This window comes from Rhagoletis zephyria, unplaced genomic scaffold (genome assembly GCF_001687245.7).
Source record: "Rhagoletis zephyria isolate East Lansing unplaced genomic scaffold, Rhagoletis_zephyria_1.1 Rzeph_scaffold_01251, whole genome shotgun sequence".
NCBI lineage: Eukaryota > Metazoa > Arthropoda > Insecta > Diptera > Tephritidae > Rhagoletis > Rhagoletis zephyria.
Genome location: NW_016158335.1, coordinates 91476 through 118691, shown reverse-complemented (window position 1 = coordinate 118691; position 27216 = coordinate 91476). Strand labels below are relative to the sequence as shown.

Here is a 27216-nt window from a genome sequence, read left to right as displayed (position 1 = left end):
CCTCGGAGTGTACGTACGTCCAAAACGCTTGAAGCATGCCTTCCGTCTATCACAACATGATCGATTTGGTTTCTCGTTTTTCGATCTGGAGACAGCCATGTAGCTTGGTGGATGTTCTTATGCTGGAACCTAGTACTACATATTACCATATTTCGGGCCCCGGCGAAGTCGATCAGCCTCAGTCCGTTATCGGACGTTTCGTCGTGGAGGCTGAATTTTCCGACAGTGGCGCCAAAGATCCCTTCCTTGCCCCCCTTGGCATTAAAATCGCCAAGCACGATTTTGACATCGTGTCGGGGGCAGCGCTCAGATGTACGTTCCAAGCGCTCAGAAAAGGAGATTAGCCATACAAAATTATAATTATAAAATAATCTCAGATTAAACCGACCTAGTTTTATCGATTACACTTGCGAAGAAGAGGAGGAATGTCAAATGTAAAAGTAAACAAAAATTTACGCTGCAGAGGAAAACAGGTTTGTAAAGGTATTTTTAATAAAATATTAAGTTAAAATATATTTAAATAGCATAATACATATGTGTAGCACACTCGCTACAATTATAACGTGTTGTCTCCTCTTATAGATTTACATTCTTTGGTATACACATTGTGCTTAGCCTCCTTAAGCACCGCCTTGAATATTTTTGAAATCGGACAAATCTTACTCCCCCTAAAATATAGCTAGCTTTGAGTCTTTTGAAATCCCCATAACGTTGGCGGAGCCCATGGCTTTTGTCCGATTTAAAAAATTTTCAACATGGCGCTTAAAGAGGCTAAGCGCAATGTGTATACCAAATTTGGTCGAAAACGGGGAAGTAGTTTTTGAGATACACATATATCATATAGTAAGTGGGCAGTGCCACTCCCATTTTCTTAAAAAAAATGAAAAGCCTATTTTTTTGTAAAGAGCGATTTTATATATCAATTTTGAACAAATATTAAATTCCTTAGCCCCACTCCTCGAAAAATCTGAAAGTCCGTATTTATTAAAAGTCGCCTAACATCGATAATTTTCACGCGATTGTAATAAGTGAGCTATCAGTTTATTTGAAAATAGATTTAATTTTAGATAGTACATATTTTTTTCATTTGCCCGATGAAAACTCGCAAAAATCCAAGTGTGACAATAGATTATTATAGATCATTTTAAAGGCCTGTGAATCCTCTTCTCACAATATGCTCGATTTTTAAAGTTTAATGAAAACTAGTTATTCAAAAACTCGTAAATCTACAAAACCGTACTAAACTGACAAGTCGCGACCTCCAAATAATTTTTGAAAACTCTAAAAAATAGGTAATAATATTTCTCATAAAAGAAAGGGGGTAGGGTCTTGAAATTTACCAAAAAAAATTCATGGGCACCCTAATGTATGTATATACCTATAAATTCAAAGTCCAATAGGTAGCTTCCATTTGGCACCATGAAATTGTGCACATGGAAACTGTGCATACGAAATAATTCATATAAAAAAAACCCGAAATAATGCATACGAAAAAAACCGAAATAAGGCATGCTAGGAGTGCAATTACTGTCGAAATTCGACCGTTTTTCTAGACCTTTAAGACCCTTGGAGAGCTTTTCGAACTTAGCACATCGTTTTACTTATTACGTATGTGCAAGATTACTTACCAAAAAATCTCCTGCTTTGGAACTAAAACGTGATTACAATTTTTTGTACCTTTAAAGGTCTTTAGAAGAGTTAGGCAGCACTTGGAATTGACCCGATGTTTTCCAGTTTGCCGATAAATGTCGATAATTTGATGTATATCGATAACTCAATGCATGAAAAACACTAAAATCCGATATCTCAACAAAATTCGATAACGTGATTTATTTCGACAAATTAAGTAACTGTGCGTTTCGAGGGCTCGACAAATTTCGATAACTCAAAAATGTATCTATATATCGATATAAATCGATAAATCTATAAACTTCAGATGACTATAAATTTCGTTAACTTGGTTAGTTTTGATAGCCGCATATCTCTCAAAGCTATCGAGTAATTGCGATAACTCGTTACACTCTGGAAAAACGATAAAATTCGATAAGCAGTGATAAGCTCCATAAACTTACGAAATTTCGATAACTCGATATATTTTGAAAATTCTAAAAACTTATATTCGATAATTCGAAATATTTCAGTAAATCAATAAATGTCGATAACTCGATAGGTTGAAAGAACTCGATGCCTTACAATTGCAAGATAAATTTCGTTAACTCTATAAATAATGATAACTACCTAGTCGGAAAAGTAGTAATGCATTACATGCGCGATAAATAATATAGTGTATTTCTTATGAGTTCTCGATTATATTACTGCTAACTATGTAATCAGCATTCTAATGTATTCAAAAAGTTCCAAAAATTTCATATTAAAACACATTCATTTCTCGATACTAGGTAATGCAAAATTTAATGCCCCACTTTTCTAAGGTCACCGCCCTGGGGGAAAAATGCATTTTCGAATGTGAAAAGGGTTGTTTTACTGATTATTTTTTTCGATTACTATACATTACATTTTCCCACTGAGTAGTGTTCGCCCAGCGGTTAAAATTCAACCTTATCAATTAAGGGGAGTTGAGGTGGGCTGAGCTGAGCCGAGTTGAGTTTAGTTGAATATTGAAGTGAATTGAGGTGAAATGCGTAACAGACAGAATATAACATAACATAGCATAACTTAACACAACACAACACAACACAACACAACACAACACAACACAACACAACACAACACAACACAACACAACACAACACAACACAACACAACACAACACAACACAACACAACACAACACAACACAACACAACACAACACAACACAACACAACACAACACAACACAACACAACACAACACAACACAACACAACACAACACAACACAACACAACACAACACAACACAACACAACACAACACAACACAACACAACACAACACAACACAACACAACACAACACAACACAACACAACACAACGCAACGCAACACAACACAACACAACACAACATCACGCAACATAACATAACATAGCATAACCTAAAATAACATAATATAACATAACATAACATAACACAAAACAATAAAACACAACCATGTCATTCTTCAGTTTTATGTTTTTCTTTTTCTCCTTTTTGTCTCCACCTTTATCTCTATCGTTGTCTCTGTCGTCTTTTTATCTTTTATTTTTATATGTATCACTTCCTTGACTTTAATTTACATCTTTATCTGTATTCTTTTCTTTATCTAAATATTCACCCACACCTTTGCTATTATATTAACTATTTAAATTTACCCCCCTCTTTGTCTTTATGTTTAAGTTTCTTTAATTTTATTTTAATCTCTGCATTTATCCCTTTCTTCTTCTATGTATATACTGAACTTTACCTTCTTCCTTTTTTGAGTCTTAAAGCATAAACAAACGGCAGCGTTGATCCGGATCAACTCGGGAATTAACTGCAATTGATCCTAATTAAGTTCGAGTTAAATGACTTAACTCCAGTGCCACCAAACGAGTTTTCTAGTAGTTAGTCTATAATAGGACCAGATGTGAAAGGTATAACCTCGGACAATTTGACTAAACTCTATCCAGTGGTTTTTGAGTTAGACCGAACAACAAAAATAGCTACTATGTTATGTATATAGGTATGTATATAGATAGGACAATCTATAACGAAACTTATAAAAATTTAAATTTCAAACTTTGTACAAAATTTAAAAAAATCTTTAAGATTTTCCACAAAATTTTACCCTTTCCCAAAAATTAAAAAGAAAGTAACAATCGCTCAATGGGATTTAGAAATCTAGGAGAAAATGGTTCCCTATCGAATGATGCTGGCCTATCTATGTATATGTATATAGATGCAGCCATTCCAGTAACTACCACTTTTAGCCGTAACTTGCTGTCTCCATTAGCGATTGTTCATCGCACATCGCAAGAATGAACTGTTAAATAGTTAGCTTCACAGCTTGTTTTAAGTTTAAATTTTGATGAAGTTGTGTTTTTTTATAATATATGAGGCCACAGGAGCCTATCTACAAAAAAAAAAATTAATGTGGTATTTAACTAAAAAGTTCGTTGCACCTACGTGATGCTACATATTATAGTAAAATAAAACTAAAAGAGCGCACCTGGGCTATTACCGTTTCGATTCTAGGGTTGCATTTTAAGGTGCACCTCAACTTTTTCTGAAATGCGGAGGCATGCCCAAGTACCAAAATTTCTCTGCGATGAGCATTTCGCTTGCGATTAAACTAACAGATCTCCTGCAACGGCTGTACCCCATGTATGTATGTATACATAATATACCCCAATGGAGACAGCAAGTAAGTAAGTACGTTATTGACAACATATGTAGCTGTGTCAAATTTCAGGACGTAACTTAAGCAATTCCAGAGAATAGCGTTAAGAAAAGTTCAGTTGCCCAAGTACCAAAATTTCTCTGCGATGAGCATTTCGCTTGCGATTTAACTAACAGATCTCCTGCAACGGCTGTACCCCATGTATGTATGTATACATAATATACCCCAATGGAGACAGCAAGTAAGTAAGTACGTTATTGACAACATATGTAGCTGTGTCAAATTTCAGGACGTAACTTAAGCAGTTCCAGAGAATAGCGTTAAGAAAAGTTCAGTTTCCACACTTTCCGTCGTAAGCACAATATTGATAGCATATGTATGTAAGTAGCTGTGTCAAATTTCAAGACTCTGGCTTAAGCGGTTCCAGCGATAAGCGATATGAGAATTTCAGTTTGTATAGGAGGTGCCACGCCCCCTTTTACAATGCCCGCCACTTTTCGCTGAAAGTACGGTATTGATAACATATGTGGCTGTGTCAATTCTACGACGTTAGCATAAGGCGGTTCCAGAGATAGGCAATATGAGAAGTTAAGTTTGTATGGGAGGTGCCACGCCCCTTTTCCAATATCTGCAACTTTTCGCCATAAGTTCGCTAGTGATAATATATGTACCTGTGTCAAATTACAGGAGGTGCCACGCCCCCTTTCCCAATAGCAACCAATTTTCGCCATAATACGCTACTGATAACATACATATGTAGTAGGGTGCCCCGAAAATTATTTTTTTTTGGAAATTTCAAATATTATTGCTTATTTAGGTGATAAAATAGGATTTTTTAGATTTATGATTTTTTAGTGACTATTTTTGATTCGATTTCAAAGATCGAATATGAGCTGAGAAGAGGATGTATAGGCCTTCAAAATGGTATATAACAATCTATTGCCGGACTTGGCTTGTGGAGATTTTTTATCGGGTAAATTAAAAAAAATACCCATATTTATCTTAATTTTTTAAATTTGGACCATCGATAATTTCTACAATTTCAAAATATGGAGTACTATCTAAAATTAAATCTATTTTCAAATAAACTGATACCTCATTTATTTCAATCGCATAAAAAGTTTCGAATATATGCAACTTTGCTTAAATACAGCCTTGAATTTATAAGTGTGTATGTACCGGAATTTCAGATTTTTTGAGCAGTGTGGCTAAAGAGTTCATCAATATTTATCAAAATTGATATATACAGTCGCTCTTTAGCAAATAAGTGGGTTTTCAAAAAACTTGGGGAAATGAGGGTGGCACCGCCCACTTGTATAATATATGTGTATCTCAAAAACTACTTCCCCGATCTCGACAAAAATTGGTACCGCCTTAAATATTTTTGAAATCGGGCAAAACCTACTCCTCCTAAAATATAGCCAGCTTTCGAGTTTTTTGAAATGACCATTACGTTGGCGGGGCCCGTGGTTTTTTAGTCCGATTTCAAAAATGTTCAATATGGCGCTTAAGCTTACGCGCAATGTGTTTACCAAATTTGGTTGAGATCGGTCGAGTAGTTTTTGAGATACGCATATATCATATAAGAAGGCGGTGCCACCCCCATTTTCCTAAACCTTCTTGAAAACCCACTTTTTTGCTAAAGAAGAAGATTTTATATATCAATTTTGAATAAATATTGATGAACTCAGCCGCACAGCTCAAAAATCAGAACTTCCGGTACATACGCACATATAAATTCGAGGCCGTATTTAAGAAAAGTCGCCTAAGTTCAACAATTTTTATGCGATTGCAATAAATGAGGTATCTGTTTATTTGAAAATAGATTTAATTTTAGATGGTACTCCATATTTTGAAATTGTAGAAATTATCGATGGTCAAAATTTAAAAAATTAAGAAAAATATGGGTCTTTTTTAATTTACCCGATAAAAAATACCAACAAGCTTAGTCCGACAATAGATTATGATATACCATTTTGAAGCCCTATATATCCTCTGTATAAGTCTATAAGTGCAAAACTGTAACATATACCTTTATGTAAATTTTTGTCTGCTGGTTTTATTTATTATTGTCGTTGGATTGACTTCAATTCGTTATGAGAGAGGAAGTACAGGTGTACCAATAAGAATATGCAACAAAAGTATGAATGTCGTTAGAACTTAGAAAGATAGCGGCGGCTGATATAAAAAGCGTTACACCATGTTACAGTTTTGCTCGTCACTGTATGTTCCAAATATGAACGAAATCATGTTGGATGTTTTGAAAACACTATACGAATCAGTGATGGGCAAAATTGTATTTACCAAGTATTAAGTACTAAGTACAAAAGTATTTAGGTATTTTATGTTGTTGTAAATACCAAAGTACTATTTACTTAGGTATTTAGGAGCTGCTAAATACCCAAGTACTATTTACTTATGTATTTAGGTGGTGCTAAATACTCAAGTAAAAAGTATTTAGGTATTTAGGAGCTATTAGATATTAAAGTAAGAAAAACTTGAGTATTTAGGATCTGCTAGATACCAAAGTACAAAAAACGAAAGTATTTAGCAGGCGCTAAATACTCTGGTCCAAAGTACTCAGGTACCTTGGGGATGCAAAATACTTTCACTAAAGTACCAAGGTATTTAGTCGATGGCTAAATACTTTCAAACTAAATACTGTATAGTTTAGGAGAAATTTAGAGAATTGACACCTCACCTTACACTCACCTCAACTTACTTTACCACAACCCACTTCACCTCTCCTCAAATCAACTCACCACACCTTAATTTGGGATCTATTTCGGGATTTTAGAGATTATTCAGACTAAATCAGAATTTTCGAGACTATTTCCGGGTTTTCGGGATTTTCGAAGCTATTTCGTAATTCTTTAGGGATTCCCGGAAACTTTGTTTGAGATTTTGGGATTCTCGGAACTAATATCGGGATTTTCTAGACTACGTCGGGACTATTTACGGATTTTTGGGACTTATTTCGGACTTTCGGGTCTGCTTCGAGTTTTTTGGGACTTTCGAGATTCTCGGAACTAAAATCCGTATTTTGGGGACTAATTTCGGAATTTTTGTGACTTTCGGGATTTTTGGGACTCCGGGACTGTTTTTGGATTTTTGGAACTCATTTTGAATTTTTGGGACTTTCGATACTATTTAGGGATTGTCGGGAGTAATTTCGGTATTTTTGGGACTTCCGGGTCTATTTCCAGATTTTTGGGACTTTCGGGACTATTTCGGGTTTCTCGGGAATAATTTCAGATTTTCGAGTGTATTTCCAGATTTTTGGGACTATTGGGACTTTGTTTTGGATTTTTGGGACTTTTGGGATTTTTGGGATTAATTTAGGAACTATGGGACTTTCCAAACTATTTAAGGATTTTTGGGACTATCGGGACTATTTCGTAATTGTCGGAACAGATTTCGGTATTTTTGGGACTAATTTTGGAATTTTTGGGGCTTTCGGGAGCATATCGATTTTTTGGGTCGTTTTTGGATTTTTGAGACTTTCAAGACCATTTAAGGGAGTATTTCGGGATTTTTGAACTAATTTCGGATTTTTGGGACTTTCTTCATTCTTAGGATTAATTTAGGACTTTTGGGATTTTGAGAACTAATTCGGGACTTTTGGGACCTATTTCCGGATTTTTGGGACTTTCGGGACTATTTCTCCATTTGTGGACTTTCGGGACCATTTCGAGATTTTTGGGACTTATTTAGGAATTTTGGTACTTTAAGAACTAATTCAGGATTTTTGAGACGTACTTCGGATATTTGGGACTATTTCGGGATGCTCGGAACTATTTTCGGGATTTTTGGGGCTTTCGGGAGCATATCGATTTTTTTGGGACCAATTTTGGATTTTTGAAACTTTCGGGATCATTTCGGGATTTTCAGGAGCATTTCGAGATTTTTGGAAATAATTTCGGATTTTTGGGACCTTTGGGACTATTACTCCATTTGTGGGACTTTCGGGACCTTTGCGAGATTTTTTGGGAATTATTTAGGAATTTTGGGACTTTGGGAACTAATCCGGGATTTTTGGGACTTATTTCGGATTTTTGGGACTATTTCGGGTTTCTCGGATCTGTTTTCGGGATTTTTGGGTCTTTCGGAAGTATATCGATTTTTTTGGGACTAATTATGGATTTGTGGAACTTTCGCGACCTTTTCGGGATTTTCAGGAGTATTTCGAGATCTTTGGGACCTATTTCCGGATTTTTGGAACTTTCGGGACCATTTCTCTATTTGTGGAACTTTCGGGACCATTGCGAGATTTTTGGGACTTATTGAGGAATTTTGGGACTTTGGGAACTAATTCGGGATTTTTGGGACTTACTTCGGATTTTTGGGACTTTCGGGATGCTCGGAACTATTTTCGGGATTTTTGGGGCTTTCGGGACTATATCGATTTTTTNTATCCGGGACCTATATCGATATGTATTTTGAATGACTTCATAATGATTGTGGAACCAAGGAGCGTTTCCTAGGTTGCATGAGAGTTAGGAAGCGGGGATGCGCAAATAATGGCTAGCGAACAAATGGTAATTGCAATGCGCGAAATATATGTTTGTCCGTATGTGATGCGAGAATTTAGAGGAACTATGTACTAGCAAATATCAGCGAACTCCAATATACCAAAACGAAGAAATGAAAAAACGGCCCGAAAGTCCCAAAAATTCCGAAATACAGCCAAAAATCCCAAAAACACCGAAATTACTCCCGACAATCTCGAAATAAACCCAAAAGTTCCAAAAATCTTAAATAAGTCCCAAAAATCTGGAATTGGTCTCGAAAGTCCCAAAAATACCCAAATAACTCCCTTTAATCCCGAAATAGTCCCGAGAGTCCCAAAAATCCCGAAATACTCCTGAAAATCCCAAAAGTCCCGAAATCAGTTCCGAGAATCCCGAAATAGGCCCGAAAGTCCCAAAAATCCGAAAATAGGTCCAAAAAATCCCGAATTAACTCTCAAAATCCCAAAATTCCGAATTAATCACAATAATGGAGAAATAGTCCCGAAAGTCCCAAAAATCCGAAATTAGTTCCAAAAGTCCTGAAATGCTCTTGAAAACCCTGAAATGGTTCCGAAAGTCTCAAAAATCCAAAAAGACCCAAAAAAAACCGATATACTCCCGAAAGCCCCAAAAGTCCCAAAAATACCGAAATATATTCCGAGAATTATGAAATAGTCCAGAAAGTCCCAAAAATCCTGAAATAGTTCCGAAAGACCCATAGTTCCTAAATTAGTCCGGAAAATCCCAAAATGATCCCGAAAGTGCCAAAAATCCAAAACAAAGTCCCAAAAATCCCGAAATACGCCCGAAAATCCGAAATTATTCCTGAAAATCCCGAAGTAGTCCAAAATTCCTAAAAATCTGGAAACTGTCCCGAAAGTCCCGAAATTACTCCCGACAATCTCGAAATAGACCCGAAAGTTCCAAAAATCCTAAATAAGTCCCAGAAATCTGAAAATAGTCTCGAAAGTCCCAAAAATACCTAAATTACTCCCGACAATCACACGAGCCCCAAAAATCCCTAAATAGTCCCGAAAGTCCCAACAGTCCCGAAATTATTCCCGAGAATCCGGAAAAGCCCATAAATCCAAAAATAATTTCCAAAAATCTGGAAATAGTCCCAAAAGTCCGATATACTAAGTCACAAAAATTTCGAAATTAGTCCCGAAAATCCCGATATTAGGTCGGAGAATCCCGAAAGTCCCAAAAATCCGAAAATAGGTCCAAAAAATCCCGAATTAACTCTCAAAATCCCAAAATTCCGAATTAATCACAATAATGGAGAAATAGTCCCGAAAGTCCCAAAAATCCGAAATTAGTTCCAAAAGTCCTGAAATGCTCTTGAAAACCCTGAAATGGTTCCGAAAGTCTCAAAAATCCAAAAAGACCCAAAAAAAACCGATATACTCCCGAAAGCCCCAAAAGTCCCAAAAATACCGAAATATATTCCGAGAATTATGAAATAGTCCAGAAAGTCCCAAAAATCCTGAAATAGTTCCGAAAGTCCCATAGTTCCTAAATTAGTCCGGAAAATCCCGAAATGATCCCGAAAGTCCCAAAAATCCAAAACAAAGTCCCAAAAATCCCGAAATACGCCCGAAAATCCGAAATTATTCCTGAGAATCCCGAAGTAGTCCAAAATTCCTAAAAATCTGGAAACTGTCCCGAAAGTCCCGAAATTACTCCCGACAATCTCGAAATAGACCCGAAAGTTCCAAAAATCCTAAATAAGTCCCAGAAATCTGAAAATAGTCTCGAAAGTCCCAAAAATACCTAAATTACTCCCGACAATCACACGAGCCCCAAAAATCCCTAAATAGTCCCGAAAGTCCCAACAGTCCCGAAATTATTCCCGAGAATCCCGAAAACCCCATAAATCCAAAATAAGTTCCAAAAATCTGGAAATAGTCCCAAAAGTCCGATATAAGTCACAAAAATTTCGAAATTAGTCCCGAAAATCCCGATATTAGGTCGGAGAATCCCGAAAGTCCCAAAAATCCGGAAACAGTCCCGAAAGTCCCAAAAACTAGAAATTAATCCTAAAAATCCAAAAATAATCCAGAAGTCCCAACAATTCTGAGAATACCGAAATACTGCCGAAAGTCCCGCTATTAACTCCGGGAATCTCGAAAGTCCCGAAAATCCCAAAAATCCCTGAATATTTGAAAGTCGTTTCGAAAATCCCGAAAATCTTAAACAGTTTCCGGGAATCCCTAAAGAATTACGAAATAGCTTCGAAAATCCCAAAATAGTCCCGAAAACCCCGAAATGGTCTTCTAAATCCTGATTTAGTCTGAAGTATCTCTCAAATCCAGAAACAGTTCCCAAATTGAGGTGTGGTGAGTTTAGGTGAGGTGTGGTGAGAACGAGTGTGATGAGTTCAACTGTGGTGGGTTAAGATTTGGCGGATTTTGGTGTACCAGTAGGAGGTGTGGTGAGTTTAGGTGAGGTGTGGTGAGTTTGTATGTGGTGAGTTGATTTGNACACTTTAGTGAAAGTATTTTGCAAATACTTTCGTTTTTTGTACTTTGGTATCTAGCAGCTCCTAAATACTCAAGTTTTTCTTACTTTAATATCTAATAGCTCCTAANTGGGTATTTAGCAGCTCCTAAATACCTAAGTAAATAGTACTTGGGTATTTAGCAGCTCCTAAATACCTAAGTAAATAGTACTTGGGTATTTATTCATCTCAAAATACTAAGTATTTGTGTATTTAGTACCCAAAGTGGTACTTTAAGTACAAAAGTATTTAGGTGTGCCCATCACTGATACGAATATTTACTTGCTAATATTGTAAAGCAAAAATACTTACTCACTATTGTTCTTATTTTCAAATATGAAAAATGTATACGAGAAATCAAGGCGAATTTATACAAGATGGTGTTACTAGCTCAGTTGATTTTGTGTATGTGTTTCGCCGCACGGCTTTGATATCAAATTGAAAAATTTTGTTTGAATTTCTACACACTCTCTTACAGATTTTGACAGTTTATGCCGCCAAAGCAAAAACAAAATACATGTAGTTTTTTGTTTTTGTACTCCTGCTATCACCTTATATTAATTCGCCTTGCGAGAAATTTTTCATTCTAAAATAAAACTTCCAATCTACAACTTCACTGCGTTTTCATACATTGGGAGCATTTCCCCAATAGGTTATGGGCCATCGCGCAATGTCGATCGCCAAACTAAATGGTGAAAACTACGCAACATGGAAGGTAAAGATGGAACTACTGCTGATCAAGGAAGATTTGTGGGACATAGTTTCAAAGCCGAAGCCAGCGCAGCCGGACGCAAACTGGATCAAGCAGGACGGACAAGCTCGTGGAACCGTTGGACTGATGGTGAATGATGATCAACTGGTGCATTTCAAAAACGCGGCTAAACGTAAGGTGCACAAACGGAATACCTCGGATTCGGCGGTGCTGAAAATCGAAGGGAGAAAGACTCAATTCAAGAGGACGGGAGTTCAGATCGAGTGTTTTTATGGCGAGAAAAACGGGCACATGGAGGATTGTAAATTTTTTAAAGAGAAGCAAAAAAATCACGTTAATAAGGCCGGGAAACAAGATGATTCACTGGAAGAGCAATGTTTTTGGTTAGGCAAGTCAACGAAAAATGATTGGTATATCGATTCAGGAGCAACATGTCACATCGCAAACAATCAGGATTTTTTTGACATGCTAAACGATAATATCCAAGAAGCTGTTAACGTCGCAAATGGTTACCGAATTCGGTCGCAAGGTAGAGGCAGTGGTCACATCGAGATAATAAATGCTGATGGTGAGTCTGAAAGGATAAATGTAAAGGATGTTTTTTTCTTCAATAGAAAGCAACTCGCTATCGGTGAAGAAGTTAACCGAGATGGGTCATCAAGTACTTTTTGAAGGAAATAATTGTAAAATTATTAAACATAATCAAATAAAAGCCACAGCGGAATTAAACAATGATTTGTACAAGCTGAGGGTGACTTGTGCAGAGGTGAATATGGCGAACAGTGCTGGACGACAGCAAGGATGTGTGCATGACTGGCATCGAAAGTTGGGTCATCGTAACATCAAGGTTGTGTGGTCGTATTTGAAGGACAAGAACATCAAAGTCAATCTGTGTGATGCTGAGTTTCAGTGCGAAGTATGCCTTATTGGTAAACTGTCAAGAAAACCATTTCCGAAGGTAGCAGGTGAGCACTCAGGTGCTGTGTTAGATTGAATACACACAGATGTTGCTGTAATGAATAAAACAACACCAAGTGGTTTCCGTTACTTCGTGACGTTTATTGATGATTACAGTAGGTACTGTAATTTGTATTTACTCAGACGCAAGTCAGAGGTCGTAGCTCGCTTAAAAGATTTTATAGGTTTCGTTAGAACAAAATTTCAAAAGACTCCAAAAATCATAAGATCTGATAGAGGAGGAGAGTTTACTGGGACAGCTGTTGGGCAGTATTTAGCAAGCTTATAAGGCATTCACATTGAGCCACTAACTCGTGTTTATGGGCCATTTTGGAGTTTAAGCCTTAACTCTACTCTTAAACTCGGAGTTTGCCATACAAAAAATTTCGTTAAACTCTCCTCAAACGCCACTTTTATTTGGAGTTTATGCGAATGCAACCATTTTTTTTACCCGATTCGGTTTGTGTCTTTGATAATTCAAACTTGCAACCAACTTGCCGACAGTTAGTCTGTTCCCGTACTGCAGGATTTAATCAGAATTAGTCCGAAGTCGTTCTGTGCACGTAAGTCTAGAATATCGACAATCTAGCGATGCAAAAACCAAAAATGTGGCTCGACAGAACTTTTTGTGTTGATTTCAACCCTACCAAAATTACCTGGCGAAATTAAAATATAAAAAAGATATCAATGGTTAAAGTTAAATTTTCTGATTTTTTTTAATATTAATATTTTCTGAACAACATAACCTATTAAAAAAACTAATGACGTCAAGATAAAGATAATTAATTTTTCTTTCATGTAAACAAAATAAAATAAAAATATATATTTTTAAATGTAGTTTATATAAAATTAGTTCTAAAACTGGTTATAGTATATAACTTGCATAAATGGCATTTAAATTATGTTGAAACTAGCATCAATAATTTTTTAATCGGTTAAATAGTTTCCGAGATATTAAACACATAAGAAATAGTTAAGTTGAACTTTAACCTCTTTAATTGGCTTTGGTTTTTATTTGCACCAAATAATTTTGGTATGGTTGAAATTAGCGTAAAAAGTTCTATCGATCCTTATTTCTTGTTTTTTTTTTATAGCTAAACAGTTGGTATTCTAGACTTATGTGTGTGTGTGTTAACTCCTGTAGTACGGGAACAGACTAAATGAGAATAAGAAAAAGTAAACAAAAAAATGTCAAATTAAACTCTGAGTTTCTTAAACACCCCAACCCAATGTGAACGCTTGACAGTTGTTCATAAACTCAAAATGTTAAACTCGAGTTAATAGCTCAATGAGAACGTAATATTAGGTGTTCAGCCACAGTTCACAACACCGTACACTCCACAACAAAATGGAGTAGCTGAAAGACGAAATCGGTACTTAACTGAGATGGGGACCTTAACGATGAGTTTTGGGGTGAAGCGATAGTTACAGAAAATTATATTCAAAATCGTCTACCGACAAGGTCAAATAATAATATTCCTTTTGAATTATGGGATGGAAGAAAAGTTGATATGTACAAGTTTGAACGGTTTGGTTCAAAAGCTCACGTTCTAATACCAGCTCAAAAGTTATGCAGGAAAACAGAAAAATTAATTTTCGTGGAATATTCAGAGGAGTCGAACGCGCTCAGATTTTTGAGCAAAGAGAAGAAGAAAATAGTCATTAGCCGAGATTACGTAATTCTTAAAGATGATTTGGAATTTGAAAAGCAATCTGGACATATCACTAGAAGCATATCACTAGAAGCTAGTAAAAAGAAAAATACAGAACACAGTGAATTAGAAGATGACGAATACTTGATTGCAGATGAAGATGAAGCTGTAGATGAAGGCAATGATAGCGTTATAATTTCACAACAAGTCTTAATGATGGATTCAAGATCAAAGCGAGTTTCAAAACCCCCAGTTAGATACACCTGCTTAGTATCAGTAGCAGAAGAGCCAAGCCATTACAAAGAGGTTTTAGTTCGACAAGATAAATCCAAATGGATGAAAGCTATGGATGATGAAATGGATTCTCTTCGTAAAAGAGGAACGTGGAATTTGGTAACTCTACCCCGAGGGCTTAAGGCAATAGGCTGCAAAAGGATTTGCAAAATCAAAAGAGACGTAAACGGAAATGTATTAAAGTACAAAGCTAGGTTGGTTACGCAAGGTTTTACACAAAAGTATGGAGTTGACTACGATGAGGTATATGCACCGGTAATACGTTCAACCACTTTCCGCACGTTTTTAGCAGTGGTGGGTTCGCTAAATTACACGGTTAAGCACTATGATATAAAAAAGTATGAAGTCAAATCGAAAAATGCAGAAGTACTAGTATGTAAACTTAAAAAAAGTTTATATGGGTTAAAGCAATCTGCAAGATGTTGGAGTAACAAATTTTCCGATGTTTTACGCGCAGCAGGTTTTCATCAAGGAGAAGCTAATTGCTGTCTTCTGAAGAAAAAGAGGGAAGATCACTACATATACGTATTGGTTTACGTTGATGACGTATTAGTTGCTTCAAACGTAAACACCGATTTCGAAATTGTCAAAAAGATAGATACAGAAGATAATTTTGAAATATCACGGCTTGGAAAAATTAATTTTTATGTGGGTATCAAAATTGAGAGGGAGGAGTCCGGATATTATACCCTAAATCAAGAAAATTATATTGTAAATTTAGCTAAGAAAGTAGTAATTTTACACCGCGATGAAATGAAATTACTAGAAAATAACACTTTGTATCATGAAGTTATTGGCTGTTTATTATACATAAGCATTAATACTCGCCCTGTTATTGCAGCTGTTATGTCAATTCTAAGTCGTCATGTAAGCAGACCGACCAAAAGCGATTGGGTGGAGCTCAAGAGGTTAATAAAATATTTGATTGCCACAAAAGACTTGAAGCTAAAACTCGAAAGTAAGAAAACTGAAGTTCTGGTGGAATATTCAGACGCCGATTGGGCACAAAACCGTGATGACAGAAAATCAAATAGTGGATATATCTTCAAATATAGAGGTGCTTGCATAAGCTGTAGCTGCAGGAAGCAAAACTGTGTTTCATTGTCCTCAACAGAAGCAGAATACATTGCGTTGGCAGAGGCTTGTCAAGAGGCATTGTGGTTAAGAAAACTAATTTTAGACTTCGAGTTGTCAGAGGTGCAGCGCATTACTATTTTTGAAGATAACCAAAGTTGTGTAAGGCTTGTTGATAACAAAAAGTCGTAAAACAAAGCACATAGACACAAAGTATCATTTTGTACGCGACCTAAAACAAAAAGATATAGTAAATATACAATATTGTCCGATTTATATATGCAGATTTACTAACCAAGCCATTACCTTTCATTAAATTGAATAAGTTTAGAAGCGAATTGTTATTGAAATAAGTTTTGTATTTTTGAGGGGAAGTGTTGGATGTTTGGAAAACACTATACGAATATTTACTTGCTAATATTGTAAGCGAAAATACTCACTATTGTTCTTATTTTCAAATACAGCTGCATTTTTTTGTAAGCGACAAAAGAACACTCAACTCGGGTAAAATTTCCTTTTAGCTACTTAAGCAACCCTGCTGGTAGCTGGCAAGAAACATGTGATTAGTTCAACGGCATTTAGACACAAAAATTAATAGAAGTTAGTAATTATGCGAGGTATTTGCGTAATAAATCATGTATATACGAAAACAAAAATTTCCCTCTCCACTTTCTCATTAACAATTCACAATAGAACAATTTTTCACTTAACAACACTACTCTTCAGGTCGCGTATTTTTTAACCGACCTGGCTCAACTCGGAAAAATAGCCGAGTTTGTGTTGTTGCTTTGCGTGGATTTCGTCATTTAAGCGAGTGTTCTTTTATAGCTCGGTTGCAAAGAATGGACCTTATGAAAAATGTATACGAGAAATTTTTCATTCTAAAATAAAACTTCCCATCTACAACTTCACTGCGTTTTCATACATTGGGAGCATTTCCCAATAAATCGGTCCAGCCGTTTGGTGGTTTAGTGACATTCAATATACGGAAAACTATGAAATTGTGAAATAGTGACGTTTCAGCTTTCTTAATTTTTTGGCAACAACAACAAAAGTTTTTAATTTTTTCAAATTGAAAAACCTTCCGCATAGAAGATCCAAAAAAGTACTTTTAAGAGAATTGAAATCGGTTCAGCCGTCTGGTCAGGCATCGCGGTGATATAGATAGATATGTGAAACCGTGACGATTGATATTGCGTATTTTTAGTGTTAATTGTAATGCCTGTTATTTTTTATAGTATTTTTATTTCTATGCATGAATGGCATGTGCAGTGAATAGAAATAATGATAGGGATGATATTTTTAACTAGCACAGTTGCGGGTAGACGGAGAATGACGAAATGCCCCCAACAATCCACAAATATTTCCATGGGTCAACGATAATATCCCACGCTTTGTTACCTATGGTCAATTGTCAGAAGAAGCTCTGGACCTGAACAAAGACCTGAAGACCTACAAATGTTCCCTATTTGTATCGCAAGTGCAGCAGAAAAAAAGACGAACGAAGTATCAGTAAAGTATCAGAAAACTACCCCAAAAAGTTGGAAGATTTGCCAAAAGAAGCAAAACATTTGTTAAATTTGGAGAACTATAGTGATGATGAAGATGTTGATAGAGATCACAATGACGCAAGCGAAATGATGATTGTTTTTTATTAATGGCTATATTTTTTAAACTACTTTCTAAGCTTAACAAAAACATAGAGAAAATTTATATAATTCGGATTCAATAATATATAAAAAAATTACCTATAAAGGGCAATGATGTTTACTTTTGCATGAAAAATTAACAAAACAGTTATTATTACATTACTTGGCAACGTGGGTGAATTAATCAGCTCTATGAAGAAATCTTATGGAAGTGGTAACTGGCCGTCTCCACAGGATAAAATTTATTGCTGCCCAGCTGTCATTTTGGTCGCTAGATATAAGTTATATCAGTGGCAATATTTGTGTGGGCTTTTTATATCTTGATATAAGCTTTTGTAAGATAGCTTTCAAAATGTATTTTTGCCAGATTTAATCGCTTAAAAAATTTAGAAAATAGGCTATTTTACATCCAAGTACATAATTACAAATATTTTAACAGGAAACAGCTAAATTTTTGCTTTTTGTATATTAAAATAATAATGATGTTGCAGCCACGAAGTTTGCGTGCAAATGAAAATGTAGCTGTCAAACTACCAAATTCCCGGCAATAGATGGCAAAATATAAGCTCTGATATATATTGCTCTTGAAGAGCAATGAGCGGTCTCAATTGGCTATTTATGTATATTCTAACATAAGTATTAAGATATAAACTTTATCCTGTGGAGACGGGCAGTAAAGTAATGATGTTGATGATGAAAATAGTGATGAACATATGATCAGGATAATTATGATAATGATAGTTATGATATTTAGTTTGTAATTAATGATGATATTTAATGACTTTAACAAATTATCATTAGTAATAAAAATTATTTATAACAACTAAAGTTTCACTTATTTCACTCTTTGGTAATGCCATAAAAACCTTAATAAAAAAAATTCCACTAACCTATTTTCGGATTTGTCTTTTTTTAATTATTTGGCGCTAGTTATACAAATACATCAAAATATTTTAAATTAAATGTACATACGAATTGATCTCCAGTTTCAGGGTCGATTACCCCACTATGAATTTAAAGAATTTTTTTATTAAGTGCATGCGTATTAGACTGGCTGTTCTGCCGAAGACAGAAGAAGAAGATGGGTAAGGGTTGGAGGTCAATACTAAAATTCGAATCCACTTCCGCCAGGCCTTATACTGGTCGACTGATTGGATGCAGAATCAGCCGAATGGCTGCGCTTAATTGTTCCAAAACTGCGTGGTTGGGAGGGTACGGAACTGACTACGTGCGATGGGGACAACATACCCAGGGTACACGTAATTACTACCAAAAGCTGCAGGAGTGGACACGCAGAAACTACTTAACCTCATTATAGCCCAAAATGAGGGAATGCATACCGACCTATGGAAGGTATACGGGAGCAATGATGAGAAGACGGGTAAACTGCTGACGATCGGGATAGACGACCGGTCGTTGGAAGCTTTCAAGAAGAAAAACTGTATCCTACGATACAGGTTTGGTAGTGCTCTAGTGCATGTGCACAAGGGCAGGAAACCAAAGGCGAAGACAACCAAGCCAAATACTCCACCGGGTGTTCCTGAAATACCGGAGGAGGTGGCTGAGATGGTAGCTGTGGAAGCAGCCAGAAGCGCGGTAGTAGAAGAAGTTAGTCTTCTACCTCATAAGACGGAGGGTATAGACGATTTCGACCTCGGCCTAATAAATATTTGTGCGGATGATGACTCGGAGAGAGCCACCTTGTCAGAGCTTGACGAAACTCGGACAACGGATGAAGAAGAAGAACGCCATTGCGGATATAACCATAGGAAATACTCAAACGATTGCGCTGGTGAAAGAGTGGAGAGTATCCATGTCAGATCATAGGATAATTAGGTTTGACATTGAAGCAACCCCTACTATACATAGAGTTTTAAGGAATCCCAGGAAGACAGACTGGGAGAAGTTCAAAGACAACCTGAGGTTCAACGCAGCCCAACCTGGGCTGGGTCAGAAGATCAGAAACGAAACAGAACTAGAATTTGCTACAGAGCGCTTTAATGAATTACTCATTGATTCATGTGAAGACAATTGTCCTATGTGTAAGATATGTTCCTCCAGGGATGCATCCTGGTTGAACAACAATCTAAGTAAACTCAGAACCAAAGTTCGGAAATTGTTCAATCGAGTAAAACCAACCGGGGAGTGGTCAGAATACAGAAACACCTTAATGCTTGAAACACAATACCCGGCGAACGGCGAAGTTCGCCGAATTGGGCGAGCCGTCGTTCACCGTTCGCCCTGCTATTTCGCCAACTTTAACAGAATTAGAGCGGTAGCGAAAACAGCTGATACCATTTCGTCGCACTTATAAGTGAGGTGACCATATTTTGAAAAACGAAACCATATTTAGAAATGATGAAATGATAACAAATATAAATATAAGGCAAGGGGGAATTATTATAAATTATTTTATTTTAAGCCAGATTTAACGAATCGTTCACTGTATTTTTCAACCATCAAAAATAATTCGTGTTACATGCTGTTTTCTTCTAAATCTTTGAAAGTAAAAAAACATACGGCCACCTTTGGCATGTACTGCCGCCATCGCCCAGCAGAGCGATAGAAATAAATCTATCGCCACGAAACGCCGCCGAGCGAATTTCGCATTTCGCTTTGGCTGTGTTCAATTTCATATGCCGGCGGGTGTTCTAATTTGGACAGCGGTAATTTCGCTGTGGTGAGTTCGCCGGCATTGTGTTTCCACGGTAACTCTGTACAACAAAGAAATAAGAGAGTCTAAGCGTTTAAGCTTTAGGAACTTCTATGAAAGCATAGAAGATACTGCGGAGGCTACACGACTCTATAAGGTAATGGCAAAAACGAATTGTATTTCGTCCGCAAGTCTAAGGAAGAGTGATGGGAGTTTCACTGGGAGTTAGGAAGAGAAGATAGATACTCATTTCCCAGGATCTACATCATATTCCGAGCCAGATCGGACTGAACATGGTAGTAAAATAAGCAGAGAAAACTGGTTAGTGGCTAAGGAAATATGCTCTGAGCCCCAACTCAGGTGGGCGGTGAACACCTTTAAACCACTAAAGTCACCGGGAGCGGATGGAATATTCCCGTTGGCGTTTGCAGAAAGATTAGATTTGACCGACGTCTACGCATTAAACATAGACCTTTTACCAAACACTATGTCTGAATTACTAAGCGGCACCGCCCTTCAGTGGTACCGCAAAAACAACAAACATTGGAGCAATTGAACGTCATTTAAGCGTGATTTCCTGCGCTTTTTCCTGCCGGCTCGATATTTTGAGCGCCTGGAAGACGACGTAAGGCAATGGAGGCAGCACCCGCGAGAAAAGTTCAACGACTACGTGGTCGCGATACAATACAGAACTTGATGCGACAGTAACGAACAGCAGTTGGAGAGAATCTTCTGTAATAGCCACACCGATTACTTGTTGTACATCAAACGGAACGGCTCGCAGAAGAATATAAAGGCATTCACGAGTCACCGACGGACCCCAGAAGTATCACGACGCGAAATAGCGAGATACGTTGGTGATGACCCCACGACGAAGGGGCACCAAAAGAGAAACCGTAGCAGACGAAGGACCACAAGGGATAAGGTCAACAGGGTAAACCAAGAGTTCCCCAACCACGAGGATGAGGTAGCCCATATACGGGACTTCCTGGCAGACGAACTCTAAAAAATGTGATATCATGAGTGGGGCAACCACAGTCGCGGGTGAAGGACAAGATCCCTGGAAACATACAGCATCAGCCACAAGGATGAGGCAGCCCGCATACGCAACAGAGGAGTTAGACAAATTTTAGACTATGAGTGGAGTAGCCATGGTGGCAGAACGCAGAATCGTCATGACTGACGTTCGCCCCTTCAAACAGCGATACTTTCCACTGGCGCTATGCAATCCATCATCGACGAGCTGCTCTCAAAGGATGTATCGAGCCGTCTCGCACAGCGCACCGATTGTGTTAGCCCGGAAGAAGAATGGGAAGTGGAGCCTATGCGTAGATTACCAGCAGCTCAATGATCGATCGGTTCCGGATGCATACCCTTAACCCAGGATACAACACATATCACACAAGCTACGTCAGGCGAAGTATATCAGTAGCCTAGATCTCAAAAGCGGATACTGGCAGATACCCCTGGAGCCAAATAGCCGCCCGTACACAGCCTTCTTCCTACCGGGACGCGGCGTGTTCCAGTGGCGCGTCATGTCGTTTGGCCTACATTCCGCGCCCGCAACATTCCAGAGAGCGCTCAACCAAGTCATCGGTCCAGAGATGGAGCCCTACGCCTTCGCTTATCTCGAACGCAAAGAACAGCGTGCCAACCTACGCACTAATCCCGAGAAGTGCGATATTTTCAAAAAGGATCTCCGATACTTGGGTCACGTTATTAGTGACAAAGCCACATACACCGACCCCGACAAAGTTGCCGCCATTCAGGAATTAAAGCCCCAATCAACGTGAAGGAGATGCGCCAATACCTCCTCCCCACGTAAACTGATGTTACTTTTTTCACATTTTTACGCAAAAATTTTCATTAAAAACGGCCTCAAGCTCAATGAAATTGTTGAATATAACTGTTGTAAGGCCATAAATAACAAAAACAAATAGCTTAAGGACGAGCACAACTAAAAGTTAAACATTCTAAAAATAAAATTATTGACAAAAACCAACAACCCATGATCAAGTGTAAATAGCAGCGGAATAGCTTCGTTTGATTATAGTTGGCTTAACACATGAGAAAGTGGAAAAAATCAACCACAGTTTACGTGGCGAACTTAGCTCAGTGGGTAAGACCAGAGACTGGCATGCGTTGAACGCCAACTATTGCATACTCAATCAATACTGCTGCTTTGTATGACTGAGCATCGCGTTGACTTAATAGTATCGATACCTAAAAGAAATCAGTGAATGACTGAACACCAGCGCAAACCGTGCTATCTTGCAAATACAGCCACCACAAGTGAACGATACTTATAACAGCTCATTCTGATATTGACTTCAGCAAACCAGTGTTCCGAATGCTTGTTCACGAAACTAGCAAACGCGGCATTTGAACGGTTGCCGAAAGCAAGACAGCACATTTGGACGGTTGGCGAAGGCAAGATGCCGCAGTTCATTTGTTGCAGAAGTCGTTTGACTTGCTGCTGAGTCATCTGTCTTGTTGCTGAAATCCATTTGACTTTTTGCTGAAAGCACGACGAATGTAGTAAAGGGTAATTTATCGTCTCGTATGTATGTATGTATTTATAGCGCGTCATCGTTCAATTACTTTACTCGATACTGGAACCAAGAGCGGGTTGGCAGGCTAGTTGTGAGGAATGTGCATACGTACGTATGTATGTATGTATTTATAGCGCGTCATCGTTCAATTACTTTACTCGATACTGGAACCAAGAGCGGGTTGGCAGGCTAGTTGTGAGGAATGTGCATACGTACGTATGTATGTATGTATTTATAGCGCGTCATCGTTCAATTACTTTACTCGATACTGGAACCAAGAGCGGGTTGGCAGGCTAGTTGTGAGGAATGTGCATACGTACGTATGTATGTATGTATGTACATATCAATGCTTCATTTCAAACAAGCAAATGTCGTTGATTTGTTTTTGAACTACAGTATCATGACTTCGGCAACCCATCAAACAGGCCTTCAGCAACAAATCAAAGGCGGCGTTATGACTTCTGCAACAAATCAATTCTATGATTTGCCTCCACTAACTGCGGCGTCTTGTCTCCGCCAACCATTTAAATGAGCTCTCGTGCTTTCGGCACCGTTAAAATGAGCTGTAATGCTTTCGTCAACCGTTCAAATAATACGTGCACGTTCATTCGGAATACTGGTTTGCCGAAATCAATATCAGTATGAGCTGTTATAAGTATCGTTCACTTGTGGTGGCTGTATTTGCGAGCACTGCACGCTTTGCGCTGGTGTTCGTTCATCCTCCGTTTTTAACAAAAACAGCATCGTTTGCCAATCTCTGGGTAGGACTACTGGCTTTGGCGGATGAGGTCGTTGGGTCCCAGTTGACAAAGTGTGATGAGGAGATGTGATGATTTCCGAAATAGCAGCTTTAACTTCTACCAAAATGTAAATTTTTTTCCGCAAAAATTTTCATTAAAAATGGCCTTAAGCTCAATAAAATTGTTAAGGCCATAAATAACAAAAACAAAATAAATTAATAAATTAAGGACGGGCGCACCTAAAAGTTAAACATTATAAAAATAGAATTATTAACAAAAACCAACAAAAACAACCACCACATGATGAAGTGTAATAGCATCTAGCAGATGAATGTGCATATGTACATATGTATGTATGGCATTGGTATTTTACATCTACTTTTACACAAATATATGGAACTATTACAATTTAGAGTATAATAAATATTTATTATTAACAATAATGCAGCTTTTTTGCATTAGTTTTAAGATTCAGCGATTTTAAATTTTGTTCCGACAGCATAAACTCGTCGTAGAAGGATTCAATGAAGGCTCTCTACGAAATTCCAATTTACGTCCGTAGCTATTCGGATTCAGTGATAGTACTTTCGTAGATTTCACGAAAACCGGGCCTACGATGGATTCAGCAAAGGTACGCCGACGTCGCCCAAAAGCGAAGCATCGGCAGAGTAACTTCGACACCGACGTCGTCCAGAAGCAGAGTGCCAGCAGAGTAAATTCGACGCCGAAGTCACCCAGAGCGCCGGCAGAGTAGAGCCGTCGCCAACGTCGTCCAGAAGCAGAGCACCGGCAGAGTAGCGCCGACGCCGTCCATGAACACAGCGCCAACATGCTAAAGTAACGCTGACATCGTCCAGCGGCAGATTTACGCCAACGTCACCAGTCAATAGAGCGCCGACACGATACAGCAACAGAGGTACGCAGACGCCGTGAAGCAGCTAATCATCGGCAGAAACATGCAGACCTCTCCCGACTGCGGGCACGGTAAGGGATCTTTACACCGTTAAAGATAAGAATATAAGAAATAAAGGCCCCACAATGTAAATTTATTGTAACGGACCCTGGGCACGGCGAGTATACCCCTGCATAGAAACAGAAGCGTTGGGGACTAGAGAAAAATGCTTCGTTACAATATATTCCAACCAATCAAGCCCCCTCTGGAATCAGATGTGGTAGAATATACATACATTTTTTTATAGTTACTATGTATTTGTTCAGTGCATCAGCAAATGTGTTTTTAAGAAAAATTACTTTCAAGCTGCATTTTGCTTAGCTTTTTAACAGAGCTTTGTGTGACTAAGTTTTATTCAATTTGTTTGGAAAGAGCTCATTTAACAGCACTACATGTACATATACCGCTTTTAACAAAAAAAAATCTAAATTTAGAAAAACGCTTGCGGTAAATCTGTAGACATTTTAAATAAATGGATTTCCACTTGACATTAAATGGCAAAAATTGTAATCACAAAGTTGGGCATTATAAAATATTCCTGTCATTACGTCAGAAAACTAGTCATCAACTTCATTTCCACATGGCCAAATTCATAAAAAATAAAGAAGACTTTAACTGCTTTATAAATCGAAAATTTGTATGAGAATGGCACTTAATAGAGCTCTTTAATTCTATTTTATTTTTTATGAATAAGACCATTAGTCTACCAAGCTTCTCATCTTCCACGTACATACATTAGACTGACACAATTTTGCACAATGTCGTTATTTTTTTGATGCTGATAGCTAAAAAGTTTCGAATACTTGTAAAAAGTCACCTGACCAAGTCTGGTTGCGAAATTCAAATATTAACCCGATGCGAGTCTCCGTTTTGTACAATTTTTGGCTACTAATATTTTAGAGCGTGCTCAAGAAGATGCCAAGGGTAGATTTTGTGGAAAATTAACGCGCACATACGCTAAATATATGTTTTCCAGGTCGCTGAACAGGATGGCACCATTTAGTTTTCTCTACCATTAAAAATTCTTGAGAAATTCAAGAAAATCTGAGAAAAAAGGAGAAAAAATATAAACTTTTCACTTTTAAAGCCTATTTGCTTAGAATTTGTTTTTATCAACAAAAGATAGTCAGATTTTTTGAGCAGTGTGGCTAAGGAATTCACCAATATTTATTCAAAATTTATATATACAATCGCTCATTAGCAAAGAAGTGGTTTTTCAAGAAATCTTAGGAAAATGGGGGTGGCACCGCTCTCTTATATGATATATGCGTATCTCAAAAACTACTTGACCGATCTCGACCAAATTTGAAAATCGGACAAAAACCACGGGATCCACCAACGTAACGGTAATTTCAAAAAACTTAAACCTAGCTATATTTTAGGGGGAGTAGGTTTTGTCCGATTTCAAAAGTATTTAAGATGGAACTTAAGGAGGCTGAGCACAATGTTTATACCAAATTTGCTCGAGATCGGTCAAGTAGTTTTTAAGATACGTACCCTGCAGGGAAACCGCGGACTGGTGAGTCAAATTTCTAGTTCCGTACTAGGTCTTTATCCTCCAGTCCAAACTCGGCGACAAGTGGTACTTTTAAAAAACTAATTTTTTTCAGTTTTTTCACTATATCTAAAGTGACGAATTTAGAAATGGTTCGGAACTATAGAAAAAGGGATGCAGAACGAACTAGATCTTATTTGTCGAATTTAGAACTAGTTCGGAACTATCGAATAAGGGATGCAGCGGGGGGCTTGTTTACTTTACATAGATATGTGTTCGGCGGCTTTTTCGTTCAAATACGCTTCTATTCTGTGCTTCGCAGATGCTTTTTCATAGCTTGGTAATACAAAACTAAAATTTGTGTTAACATTTCAACATATTGGGACCGTCTGGAATATAAGAAATAACAGCGAGCACCTCTGCAAACTCAGCTACAGCTAAAGGTATGTAAACGTACATTTCTTCATTCAAACGAATTTAATTTCAAATTGAAAACACATTTCTTCCAAAATAACTTAAAATCGTGCCACGGATGAACCAAAAAGATTGAAAAATCATGATACTTTTTTCTTTCGTCTGTCGATTTTCGAACTGGTTCGGAACTATCGAAAAAGGGATGCAGCGGGGGGCAATTGACACTTCCTAGGACATCGCCATGTTAAATTCGCCAGTTGCTTGCATGCAAAAGAGATTTATCGCGAACCAGTACTGGGTCTAAATGTAATAGAAGCGCACCAGTTCAGAACTAGAGATTTTCCCCACAGGGTATCTACTATATAGTTGTGGAAGTATGTATGTATGTGCCAGGTTGCAGCCTAAACGGACGGACAGAATCGATCGAAATTTTGACAGAGTATTTCCATGACACCTGGGCCTATAATATGGATTCGAACTTGAAATTTGGTGTCATATATATGGTAGGTGCTTATTAGGGCGGGTCGATTTAAAAATCGCTCATTGCTCTGTGAAAATCGTATTCTAGGGATCAAAATAAGAAACTTTGCCGAAGGAACCATACCTCTAAAACGAATTCTGATGTCCCCCAATTTGGGTCGAACTTTTGGGTAGGGGCAAATTTTGAAAAATCCCACTTTGACCCATTTAGAGTGCTCCAATCGAGTCCAAATGTATGACCGACCCCCACTAACTTTGGACGGCCGATCCACCCATGCCAGTGGCAC

At 37.7% G+C, this 27216-nt stretch overlaps 1 protein-coding gene and 1 long non-coding RNA gene across 2 annotated transcripts in view; both read right to left on the bottom strand.

The window, feature by feature from the left end:
- The window catches only part of LOC108363344 (uncharacterized), a 123853-nt gene that overhangs the window by 12232 nt on the left and 84405 nt on the right, over window positions 1-27216 (bottom strand). The window lies entirely within an intron of this gene.
- On the bottom strand, window positions 13455-23880 carry LOC108363346 (uncharacterized). Its single transcript, XR_001847609.1, has 3 exons — window positions 23870-23880; window positions 22267-22269; window positions 13455-13630 (listed from the first exon to the last, which is right to left on the bottom strand). It is a non-coding gene; the product is annotated as an uncharacterized LOC108363346 (long non-coding RNA).